The sequence below is a fragment of the Gossypium arboreum genome, chromosome 3, assembly GCF_025698485.1.
Source record: "Gossypium arboreum isolate Shixiya-1 chromosome 3, ASM2569848v2, whole genome shotgun sequence".
NCBI lineage: Eukaryota > Viridiplantae > Streptophyta > Magnoliopsida > Malvales > Malvaceae > Gossypium > Gossypium arboreum.
This window is the reverse complement of record NC_069072.1, coordinates 51,899,985-51,914,391: the sequence shown is the minus strand read 5'-3', so window position 1 is coordinate 51,914,391 and position 14,407 is coordinate 51,899,985.

Genomic DNA, 14,407 nt, shown 5'->3' with positions numbered 1-14,407 from the left:
TAGAAATTTCCAGACAAGCTGGTTACTGCATCAGTGTCGCCTTAAAAATCATATCTTGAGTTTCAAAGCTCGAAAATTTGTTTCGTAAATTTTCCCTGAAACTAGACTCATATTTGCACCTACATATTTTTTTCTAGAATTTTTAGTCCAGCCAATTAGTACATTTTATTAGTTAAAGTCTCCCCTATTGCAGGGATCGACTACACTGACCTTCGTGCGTTACGAATTGGATATCTCCCTGTACAGAGCTTCAATACTGATGCCGTTTGTTTCTATAGAAACTAGACTCAGAGTGGAATCTATACATATATGGAATGACTCCTAATTATCTCTGGTTAATTTACAATGAATTTCTAAAGTCGGAACAGGGGATCCAGAAACCGTTCTGGCCCTGTTTCACGAGAACTTTAATTCTCTTGACATATAATTCATATGACCGTTTTGTTTCTTCCATATGAAAGTAGATTCATCAAGGTTCATTTACATAATTTATTCACTATTTAATTCCATTCCTAAAATTTTTAGTGATTTTTCAAATCCACACCACTGCTGCTGTCAGCATCTGTTTTTTCAGGTAAACCTTACCTATTTCGTGGTTTCTATGGACCAACTAGAGTTTTGTCATACATAGGTCCACATATAATCATTTTTAGCCATTCCAATGGCTGATCATTTGCTCACACTTCCATTCAGTCCGTAGTCACATCATAAAACCATACATATATACATAAGCACAAATGGTCTAATGCCATACTCCACTTTTACGAGCCATTTTCGCATGGTCGCATACACATACATCACAAAAGTACTTAAAACGCAACAAAAGGGTAGTCCTATACATGCCATTTCAAAGCTCAACCAAAATTGTACCAAAAGGGGGCTTTGATAGTGTGGATGACTTCGACTTCGTTGATCCCGAATCCGATAGCTAACGAGCGAAACCTAAAAAAACAGAGAGCCAAAGCAACGGGGTAAGCATTTTAATGCTTAGTAAGTCTCAAGCAATGGAATCAGCTTTGACTAACGTATTACATTCACATGGCTAAATGAATCACTTTATTAATACACATTCCCATAATCATACTTATTTCACATTACCGACCCTTATGTTCATACACAAAAGAACAACTTAGCCAAAGGCGGTAGCTCGTTTATCAACGAGCGCATACTTACTTGTAAGGACTCAACTAATTCAAGCACATACAAACATACCTCATTGCTGGAATTTTCACAAGTGTATAAACTGAAATTTTTACAGCAAGATTGCTCACTTCCGAATCACGTACCTTCGGGATTTAACCGGATATAGCGACTCGGTCGATTGTCTTCGGGACCTAGCCCGATTATAGTGATTCGCACGATTGCCTTCGGGTCTTAACCCGGATTTGGTAACTTGCACAAATGCCTTCGGGTCTTAGCCCGGATATAAGAACTTGCACGAATGCCTTCGGGTCTTAGCCCGGATATAATTACTAGCATAATTGCCTTGGGACTTAGCAGGATATCATTCCAATGTTCATTTACACATATATCAATAATCAAGACACATCCATAATTCATTTTCGTTACTAAGGCTCTAACACAAAATATTTATCAAACCTTTACAATTTCGGCTCAATAGCCACACACACAAGGAGCATGATTTCAATATAATTCAAGTAGGGTCATTACTCAAGACTTACCTTGGATGTTGTCGGCGATTTCGATGGCTACTCGACTACTTTTTCCTTCCCTTTATCGGATTTAGCTCCCTTTGCTCTTGAGCTTAATTTGACAAATAAATCGATTTAATCATTTGAGCATCGAAGAGGAATTCAAGGTACTTAGTCAATATATATACTCATTAGGCATCAAAGTCGCATATGTACGAAATCATGAATCGAACTCAACACATTAGTTAATATTCCTCTTAGCGAATTTTCAAAGCCAAGAATAGGCATCAATATGCTTGCCTCTAATCGAATGCATGCACACCAATTTCCCCTCATGTGGCGAATATACATGTCCATGTTGAGGCCAATTATACACTTAATATCGACACAAAAACAGCATACATTTTACTACTAACGCATTACATATCGTAGCTCAATACACCTCTCTCATTTACTTCATAACCGAAACATCATCACAAGCAAATATACACTTGAAATAGTATATATGTCATACCAATACATCATGTGCAAACATATATTCATGTAGGTGCAAGGCGAATTCTCAAGTGGCTTATATCCAAATATACACACATATCCAAAGCTTAAATCTTACTTACCATGCAACATGCATGAATCATACTTATGGATATACCATGGCGAATAGCACAACACCATAATTTTGGTCATGATTAAACAAAGAACATAGTATCTCCTTCAAAAATGCTAAAAGAAAATCTAAGAGTCCTCAATCCCCATCACATGTTTCATTATCAAGCTTGATATTTAGCATGCAATGGCATTAACACCATATTCACTTTGGCTGAATTTCATTCCGTGACATAGCAAAGATTTGAACCATGGGCTAACAAGAACATCAAGCTAGCAACTAAAAACATGCATGAATCTCATGGCACAACCTCAAACATACCTTAATCTTGATGCAAGTATAGCCAACCTCTTCCTAATCCTCTTCCAAACCAAACATGAAGCAAAATTCCTTCCTTCCTCTAGTATTTTCGGTCAAGGGAGAAAAATGGATGAACAAATTTTTTCTTCTCTTTTCTTCAATACACTGCAAGGGGTTTCACTCACTCACACACATATTTTTTTCTTTCTTTATCACCCATACTTATTTGTTTATTGTTTCTCCTAATGCACCAACAAAACATGTTTCATGACATGTTTAGCCCATACACCCTTGTCATGGCCGGCCATTAGCTAATAAATGGGGAAGTTGACATGCAAACCCTCATTTTTGCATGCATGATCAACTAGTCATTACACATTTCCCCCTCATACTTTTAAAGTTTACTACTAGGTCCTTTCTAGTGAAATTCACATTTATAACTCAAAATTAAAGCATAAAAAATGTCACACATGAGTTAACACATATTATAGGCATCAAAATAAATATCAAACTATTTTTATGCCTCGGTTTTGTGGTCCCGAAACCACATTTCGACTAGGGTCGTTTTAAGGCTGTCACAACTCTCCCCCACTTAAGAAATTTTCGTCCCCGAAAATCTTACCGGTAAATAGGTTTGGGTAACGCTCTTTCATAGAGCTCTCGGGTTCCCAAGTAGCTTCTTCCATCCCGTGTTTGAGCCATAACACTTTTACTAACGGAACCCTTTTGTTTCGCAACTCCTTCACTTCACGGGCTAGGATACGAATCGGTTCTTCTTCATAACTCATATCGGATTGAATTTCAACCTCTGATGGACTAATTACGTGCGACGGATCAGATCTATAGCGCCGAAGCATCGAAACATGAAAGACGTCATGAATCTTTTCAAGTTCAGGGGGCAAAATCAAACGATACGCAACTGGACCGACTCGTTATGATATCTCATATGGCCCGATGAACCTCGGGCTCAATTTGCCTTTACGGCCAAATCTGAGTATCTTTTTCCAAGGCGAAACTTTAAGAAACACTTTATCTCCCACTTGATACTCAATGTCTTTTCGTTTCAGATCCGCGTCGACGACTTCGATGATCGAGGCTATCTTCAGATTTTCACGGATTACTTTTACTTTCATTCAGCATCTTTAATCAAATCCACTCCAAAATTTTGTTCTCACCGAGCTCGGTCCAAAACAATGGTGTACGACATCTACGCCCGTACAAGGCCTCGTAAGGCGCCATCTTAATACTTGATTGAAAACTATTGTTGTGGCGAATTCAATCAAAGGTAAGTACCATTCCATGAACCACCGAACTCGAGGATGCAACATCTCAACATATCCTCAAGTATCTGAATTATCCGCTCGGATTGACCATCGGTTTGGGGGTGAAAGGCGGTGCTGAAATGCAACTTGGTACCCAAAGCTTCTTGCAATTTCTTCCAAAATCGCGAGGTGAATCTCGGATCTCTATCCGACACAATGTAAATCGGTACCCGTGTAATCTCACAACTGAGAAACGTATAATTCAGCTAGTTTATCCAATGAAAAATCCGACGCACGAGGATAAAGTGAGCCGACTTAGTCGGTCTATCAACAACAACCCAAATCGCGTCCTTCTTACTTGTCGACAATGGCGGTCCGGACACAAAGTCCATTGTGACTCGATCCCATTTCCATTCGGTATCGTAATCGGTGAAGTAATCCTCAAGGCACTTGATGTTCGCTTTCACTTGTTGACATATTAAACATCTCAAACAAAGTCGAGATGTCTCGTTTCATACCATGCCACCAAAACCGACGTTTCAAATCGTTGTACATCTTCGTACTCCCGGGTGGATTGCCATTCGGCTACAATGGGCTTCGTTCAGAATTATCGAAATAAGTTCAATTCTTTGGAACACATGACGACTTCGAACCTCAAACAATCGTCATCATCAATTTGAAACTCCGATTCCTTGTTCGGATCACACTCACCCGCTTTGCAAGCAACTCTTCATCATCTTTCTGAGCCTCACGAATTTGATGAGTCAACAATGGTTTGGCCTTTAATTCGCTACTAACACATTGTCGGGTAGGATAGACAAGTGTACATTCATCGTCAGTAAAGCAAGCAGTGATTTCCGCTTAAGGCGTCCGCAACCACATTAGCCTTTCCGGGTGATAATCAATGACGAGCTCATAATCTTTTAACAACTCGAGCCAACGTCTTTGTCGCAGATTTAAGTCTCTTTGAGTCATCAAATATTTGAGACTTTTGTGATCCGAATACACATGGCACTTCTCACCAAATAAGTAATGTCGCCATATCTTTAAAGGCGAATACGATGGCGACCAATTCGAGATCATGGGTCGGATAATTTTTCTCATGTGGCTTTAATTGTCTCGACGCCAGAGGCCACAACTCGACCTTCTTGCATCAATACGCAACCTAACCCAAGTAGGGAGGCGTCACTATAAATGACAAACTCTTTGCCGATTCGGCCGCACTAAAACTGGAGCTTCATCAAATGAGTTTTCAATTGATCGAAACTTTTCGACACTTTTCCGTCCATTCAAACTTGACATCCTTCAAGCGGCGTCATGGGTGTGGCTATCATCGAGAATCCTTTTACAAACCGCTTCGGTAGTAACCGCAAGTCCCAAAAAGCTCGAACCTCAGTAATATTTCTTGGAGGTTTCCAATTAAGTATGGCTGTAATTTTGCTCGGGCCCGACTCGAATACCGTCACGAGATACCACATGACCCAAAAGCTAACCTCTTTTAACCAGAACTCGCACTTGCTAAACTTAGCATATAACTGCTTATCCCGTAAAATTTGCAACACCAATCTCAGGTGCTCCGCATGTTCGGTCTCATCTCTTGAATAGACCAAGATGTCATCAATGAACACAACTACGAACCGATCCAAATATGGTCTGAAGATCCGATTCATCAAATCCATAAATACCGCAGGGGCATTAGTGAGCCCAAACGGCATCACTAAGAACTCGTAGTGACCATATCTCGCTCAAGGCGCTTTTAGGTATGTCCGAATCTCGGATTCATGAATCGATAATAGCCCGATCTCAAATCTATTTTGAGAACACCGAGGCTCCTTCATTGATCGAACAAATCATCGATACACAGTAACGGATACTTGTTCTTTATTGTCACTTTATTAAGCTGACGATAGTCGATGCACAACCTCATGGTTCCGTCCTTCTTTTTCACAAACAACACTGGTGCACCCCAAGGTGAAAAACTTGGGCGAGCAAAGCCTCTATCCACCAACTCTTGCAACTGAGCTTTCAACTCCTTTAATTCCGTTGGTGCCATACGATACGGAGCTATCGAAATTGGTGTGGTCCCATGTACAAGCTCAATGCCAAACTCTATCTCTCGAACAGTGGCAAACCGGTAATTCTTGGAAAACATCCGTATTCACAAACCACCCACAGATTCGGTTTTATTTCTAACTCCTTATCATCAAGTACATACGCAAGGTATGCTTCGCACCCCTTTCTTACATACTACGGGCCAACATTGATGACATTACGGTGGCAACCCCTTCAAGTCTCAGAGGTTTAACTCGGATCGTCTCGTTATTTGCGCACCTCAAATCAATAGTCTTGCTTTTGCAATTCACAACCGCATCATGCGCGGTCAACCAATCTAACCCAAGAATAGCATCAAATTCATTGAACGGCAAAAGTATCAAGTCCGCCGGAAAACAAGAACCTCAATTACTAGGGACATTTCTTACACACTTTGTCGACCAAAGACGTAACGACCCAAAGGATTTGACACCCAAATTACGAACTCGATCGACTCAATAGGTAAAGTCTTCTTGGATGCTAAGGTTTCGCATATATAAGAATGAGTAGAACCAGGTCAATCAAAGCAATCACATTAGTATCAAAGAGAGTGAAAGTACCGGTAATAACATCGGCGAGGAAGCATCCTCACGTGCGCGTATAGCATAAGCCCTAGCAGAGCGCGAGCCTCGGATCTGGTCGTAACATCTCTAGATCCTCTCGACCACCACTAGCATTGCTGTATTTCCGGATGGTCTACCTCGAGTAGTGGTAGCACCGGTTTCCCACTCGATTTGTATTCTGTTCGGACAACCTCGGGCAATCTTTAATAAAGTGGTCGACCGATCCGTACTTGTAACAGAGCGGTCACGAACCTCACTTCGAATGCCATTTGCCACAATGTCGACACTTCGCTCGTCTCGACGTTCATTCCCAACACTTTGGCATCAAGTGCCTCGTGTACCCATTGTGGGGTCGATCACGATCTCGTCTAAAAGGCCCAAGCGCCTCTAGACCGCCCACATCATCTCTAAATTTCTTCGATGCATGTTGAAGAGACTTTCCGAGGATCTTTTCAAACTCTCCAGTTCCCACATCAACTTTTGTTTTTCTTTTCTAAGCTCTTGACTTTACAAGCTCGCTCAACAAGTACTACGAACTCTCGTATTTCAAGAATGCCAACGAACATTTTTATGTCTTCATTCAGCCCATCCTCAAGCGTTTACATGACGACCTCGGACGAAACACATTCCCAAGCGTATCTACTAAGTCTAACAAATTTTCGTCAGAATCGAGAATCGACATAGAACCTTGCTTAAGCTCAAGAAATTCCTTCCGTTTTTATCAACAAATCTCGATCGATATACTTTTTCCAAACTCGGTTTGAAAACTCCCAATTTACTTGCTCTCGGGGCACAACAAGTCGAGTGCTCCACCAATAGTAGGCGTAATCACGTAGCAAGGAGATAGCACACTTTAGGCATTCATCGGTGTACAAGATAGCTCACCGAAAGTACCGGATAGTGTTGTCCAACCAAAATTCAGCTTGCTCGGCATCGTCGCTATCCGTAGCTTTAAATTCAGTAGCCCCATGTTTTCGGATTCTATCAACTGGGGGCTTATTCGACCTTATTTGGTCAGTTACCGGAGGCATTGTAGGTGCGGGGGCTGTGTTTGTTGAGAATGGAGGTTGTGGAACAGCCGTATTAGTTCGAATGTATTGGTTGAACCAATCATTCATCACGCTATAAAAGGCTTGCCTAGCCTCATCATTCGGATTGCTAGCAACAGGTTGAGAGTCCGCTGGCGCTGTCCCTTGTGCGGGAGCAGGCGCCACACTCTCCACATCATCAGCTATCGCTCGGTTGGGATCGGGATCCATTACTATAAATAAACACAATTTCAAACGTCAGAAATCACCACACTATCAAATAATCACAGAAAATGGCATGTATAGCTAGACCCAAACACATTACGGTAGTCCTAGAACCGACTAAACCGTAGCTCTGATACCAATAAAATTGTAACACCCCGTACCCGAGTCCGTTACCGGAATCGAACACAAGGTGCACACAAACTTAGTTTAACTATCTTCACAGTCCATTTAGAAATTTCCAGACAAGCTGGTTACTGCATCAGTATCGCCTTAAAAATCATATCTTGAGTTTCAAAACTAGAAAATTTGTTTCGTAATTTTTTCCTGAAACTAGACTCATATTTCCATCTACATATTTTTTTCTAGAATTTTTGGTCCAGCCAATTAGTACATTTTATTAGTTAAAGTCTCCCCTGTTGCAGGGATCGACTACACTGACCTTCGTGTGTTACGAATTAGATATCTCCCTGTACAGGGCTTCAATACTGATGCCGTTTCTTTCTTTAGAAACTAGACTCAGAGAGGAATCTATACATATATGGAATGACTCCTAATTATCTCTGGTTAATTTACAATGAATTTCTAAAGTCGGAACAGGGGATCCAGAAACCGTTCTGGCCCTGTTTCACGAGAACATTAATTCTCTTGACATATAATTCATATGACCGTTTCGTTTCTTCCATATGAAAGTAGATTCATCAAGGTTCATTTACATAATTTATTCACTATTTAATTCCATTCCTAAATTTTGTAGTGATTTTTCAAATCCACACCACTGCTGCTGTCAGCATTTGTTTTTTCAGGTAAACCTTACCTATTTCGTGGTTTCTATGGACCAACTAGAGTTTTGTCATACATAGGTCAACATATAATCATTTTTAGCCATTCCAATGGCTGATCATTTTCTCACACTTCCATTCAGTCCGTAGTCACATCATAAAACCATACATATATACATAAGCACAAATGGTCTAATGCCATACTCCACTTTTACGAGCCATTTTCGCATGGTCGCATACACATACATCACAAAAGTACTTAAACGCAACAAAAGGGTAGTCCTATACATGCCATTTCAAAGCTCAACCAAAATTTTACCAAAAGGGGGCTTTGATAGTGTGGATGACTTCGACTTCGTTGATCCCGAATCCGATAGCTAACGAGCGAAACCTAAAAAAACAGAGAGCCAAAGCAACGGGGTAAGCATTTTAATGCTTAGTAAGTCTCAAGCAATGGAATCAGCTTTGACTAACGTATTACATTCACATGGCTAAATGAATCACTTTATTAATACACATTCCCATAATCATACTTATTTCACATTACCGACCCTTATGTTCATACACAAAAGAACAACTTAGCCAAAGGCCGGTAGCTCGTTTATCAACTGAGCGCATACTTACTTGTAAGGACTCAACTAATTCAAGCACATACAAACATACCTCATTGCTGGAATTTTCACAAGTGTATAAACTGAAATTTTTACAGCAAGATTGCTCACTTCCGAATCACGTACCTTCGGGATTTAACCGGATATAGCGACTCGCTCGATTGTCTTCGGGACCTAGCCCGGTTATAGTGATTCGCACGATTGCCTTCGGGTCTTAACCCGGATTTGGTAACTTGCACAAATGCCTTCGGGTCTTAGCCCGGATATAACAACTCGCACGAATGCCTTCGGGTCTTAGCCCGGATATAATTACTAGCATAATTGCCTTGGGACTTAGCCCGGATATCATTCCAATGTTCATTTACACATATATCAATAATCAAGACACATCCATAATTCATTTTCGTTACTAAGGCTCTAACACAAAATATTTATCAAACCTTTACAATTTCGGCTCAATAGCCACACACACAAGGAGCATGATTTCAATATAATTCAAGTAGGGTCATTACTCGAAGACTTACCTTGGATGTTGTCGAGCGATTTCGACGGCTACTCGACTACTTTTTCCTTCCCTTTATCGGATTTAGCTCCCCTTTGCTCTTGAGCTTAATTTGACAAATAAATCGATTTAATCATTTGAGCATCGAAAGAGGAATTCAAGGTACTTAGTCAATATATATACTCATTAGGCATCAAAGTCGCATATGTACGAAATCATGAATCGAACTCAACACATTAGTTAATATTCCTCTTAGCCGAATTTTCTAAGCCAAGAATAGGCATCAATATGCTTGCCTCTAACCGAATGCATGCACACCGATTTCCCTCATGTGGCCGAATATACATGTCCATGTTGAGGCCAATTATACACTTAATACCACACAAAACAACATACATTTTACTACTAACGCATTACATATCATAGCTCAATACACCTCTCTCATTTACTTCATAACCAAACATCATCACAAGCAAATATACACTTGAAATAGTATATATGTCATACCAATACATCATGTGCAAACATATATTCATGTAGGTGCAAGGGCCGAATTCTCAAGTGGCTTATATCCAAATATACACACATATCCAAAGCTTAAATCTTACTTACCATGCAACATGCATGAATCATACTTATGGATATACCATGGCCGAATAGCACAACACCATAATTTTGGTCATGATTAAACAAAGAACTTAGTATCTCCTTCAAAAATGCTAAAAGAAAATCTAAGAGTCCTCAATCCCCCATCACATGTTTCATTATCAAGCTTGATATTTAGCATGCAATGGCATTAACACCATATTCACTTTGGCCGAATTTCATTCCCGAGACATAGCAAAGATTTGAACCATGGGCTAACAAGAACATCAAGCTAGCAACTAAAAACATGCATGAATCTCATGGCACAACCTCAAACATACCTTAATCTTGATACAAGTATAGCCAACCTCTTCCTAATCCTCTTCCAAACCAAACATGAAGCAAAATTCCTTCCTTCCTCTAGTATTTTCGGTCAAGGGAGAAAAAATGGATGAACAAATTTTTTTTCTTCTCTTTTCCTCAATACACGGCAAGGGGGTTTCACTCACACACACACATTTTTTTTCTTTCTTTATCACCCATACTTATTTGTTTATTGTTTCTCCCTAATGCACCAACAAAACATGTTTCATGACATGTTTAGCCCATACACCCTCGTCATGGCCGGCCATTATCTAATAAATGGGGAAGTTGACATGCAAACCCCTCATTTTTGCATGCATGATCAACTAGTCATTACACATTTCCCCCTCATACTTTTAAAGTTTACTACTAGGTCCTTTCTAGTGAAATTCACATTTATAACTCAAAATTAAAGCATCAAAAATGTCACACATGAGTTAACACATATTATAGGCATCAAAATAAATATCAAATTATTTTTATGCCTCGGTTTTGTGGTCCCGAAACCACATTTCGACTAGGGTCATTTTAAGGCTGTCACAGTTATAGTGGCCTATTAAAGCATGTTAGAAAATACTTGTACTTGCATGTCAAATTAGCCAAAAGTCTAGATGGTGGCCGGCCATGCTATGGGTTAAAACATATTATAAATATGTTATGTTAACATTTGTGTTAAAAATAATAAAATAAAGAGCATGGATAATAAAATAATAGTGGTTAGTAGGAGAATAAACAAAAAAAAGAAGAGAGTTAGCTAGGTTGCTCCTCCATTGTCGTAACTAGAGGAAGAAGAAGAGGGGAAGTTCGGCCAAGGTGGTTCTTTAGATTAAGGTATGTTCAATGTTGCTTTTGGAGGTTTATACACCCTTTGGATGATTAGCATAATTCTATCTATCTCATGGATGGAATTGGGGTTGTTGGAGAGTTAGGATTCGGCTAAGAGGCCTCAAAATCTTAGTTGATGCCTTGATACTACTAGCATGTTAGCTATATGGATGTGTTAAGTTACTTGAAATGTTAGATAAATTTGAACTCCCTACCAAATTCTTTAGACAACCCATGTTAGAAATTTCGGTATTGAGATGTCTAGAACTTTCGGCCATTGTAGCTATGGAGAAATAAGGTTTTTGTTTCTTGTTAAATTTAGATGAACAAGGGTAGATGAGTGTTTGAACTATACAAATAATCATATGTGAGCATTTGGTGCTAAGGGAAAGGAATCGGCTACCTTATTAGGTTCCAAGACCGAATGTGAATTTGGTTAGGTTTGAGTAATTATTATGCTTAAAATCGATGTAGTTAAGTACCATGTTCTAGCCGAACATGTAGTTGTTTAATGTTGTGAACAAGTGCCGTTTAGTTGTTCTAAAATTGTCTAAATTAGATGTTTAATCATCTAAGGGTTCGACATTGTGCATTCTTGTTAAGAGTTTGATTTGAAATCATGAGATCTTGTTGACTTGTGTTTAAATGGCATTCGGTCATGGTCTATGGGAGTTTACTAATCCGGTTTAGGTGCCAAATACTTTGTATTGGAAATTTTGATGTGTAAGTAGAAATTAATTAAGATGATATTGAGACATTCGAAAATAAATATGTATTAAAGTTATATTTGTAGTAGTTTAATGTGATTTACCAAGTGCACAAATTTGAAAGCAAGATGGTGATAGACTTAAGTGGTAATTGATTCAAATAAATTGGTTCTAAAATGTATATGAATGCCGTATGATTGTGTTTGATTGGGAGGTAAATTGTTTGATTTAGCTCAAGAGCTTAGAGGATCAACGTTGGATAGGGGAAAGGAAAAAGTAATTGAATAGCTGTTGAAGTCGTTCGACAACGTCCGAGGTAAGTCTTCGAGTAATGAAACTTAGTTTATGATTTGATTAAGTCATGACATATAAGCATAACAAATAAACGGTGATATAATGTTCTACTTGAATGATATATTGAGGTGATTAGTTTATACCTATAACGGGTAGCCAAATGTGTATAGAGATCATGTTATAAAGCCAATCAAAATCATGCTCTTTGTATGTGGCTATTGAGCCGAAATTGGTAAGGTTTGATAAGTATCTTGTGTTTGAGCTTTAGTAATGAAAATGAAATATGGATGTGTCATGATTTATTGATATATGTGCATGATTATTCGAATGATATTCGGGCTAAGTCCCGAAGGCATTTGTGCTATTGACTATATCCGGGCTAAGTCCCGAAGGCATTTGTGCTAGTGACTATATCTGGGCTAAGTCCCGAAGGCTTTTGTGCTATTAACTATATCCGGGCTAAGACCCGAAGGCATTTGTGCGAGTTGCTATATCCGGCTAAATCCCAAAGGTACTTGGGTTTGGAAATGAGCGATCTTGCTGTAATAATTTCAATTAATATGCTCATAAAATCCAAACGATAAGGTATGTTTCGTATATGCATCGGAAAAGTTAATTTCTTTTTAGATAGTATGCGCTCTATTGATTAACAACTTCCGGCCTTTAGTTAGGTTTGATCCCCTGTGTATGAATATACTGGTTGAGGTGTGAAGTAAGTATGATTTTGGGAATATGCGATATGCAACTATTCATTTAGTCATATGAACGCTATACTTTAGTCGTAAATAATTTCATTACTTGAACTTACTAAGCATTAAAATGCTTACTCTGTTACTTTGATTCTCTGTTTTATAGATTTTGTTCGTCACCATCGGACTCGGAGTGTCAAAGTCAAGTCATCCACACTATCTAAGCCACTTTTTGGTACTCTTTTAGTTCAATTTTGAAAATGGCATGTATAGGGTGACCCTTGTTGTTAATTAAGTACCCTTTGGTAATGTGTATTCGTATAGCCATGCGAATGGCTCGTATATTTTGAAGTATAACATTATGGTCTTGTGATATGGTTATTAAGTGGTGCGGAAATGTTTGGTAATGACCAGCCATTGGAATGGCCAATCATGGTCCTATTGGTGCTACGTACGTCATGGCTAATCGGGATTACCCTTGATAATAATGTATGTCAATTTGCTATTCGATTCATGGAAAATTATGAAATAGGTAAAATTTACCTTAAAATAGATGTTGACAGCAGCAGTGATGTTGTAACACCCCGAACCCGAGACCGTCGCCGGAGTCGAACACGAGGTGTTAACAGACTTCAAACCACTTATTAGAAATTTCCCAGACAAGCTGCCAATCTGCATACAAGTCGCATTAAAAATAATATCTTGAGTTCTGAAACTCAAAATCCATTTCCGTAAATTTTTCCCGAAACTAGACTCATATATGTATCTACAAATTTTTTTCTAGAATTTTTGGTCAGGCCAATTTGTACAGTTTATTAGTTAAAGCCCCCCATGTTACAGGGATCGACTACACTGACCCTTGCGCATTACGACTTGGATATCTCCCTGTACAGGGCTTCAATACTGATACCGTTTTTTTCTACAGAAACTACACTCGAAAAGGAATCAGTACATATATGGCATGGCTTCTAATTATCTCTGGTCCATTCACGATAAATTTCCAAAGTCAGGACAGGGACTCCAGTAACCGTTCTGGCCCTGTCTCACGAAAACTTAAATATCTCTTAACATACGGCTCACATGGTCGCTTCGTTTCTTCTATATGAAAATGGACTCATCGAGCTTCAATTACATAATTTATTCATTATTTAACTCCATTCCTACTATTTTTAGTGATTTTTCAATCTCACGTCACTGCTGCTGCCAGCATCTGTTACTAAAGCAACTATGCTTATTTCGTGATTTCCCCTTGACCTAACTAGTAATTCATCATACATATCACAAATTATGATCATGACTAGCCATACCAAAGGCTAATCATTGT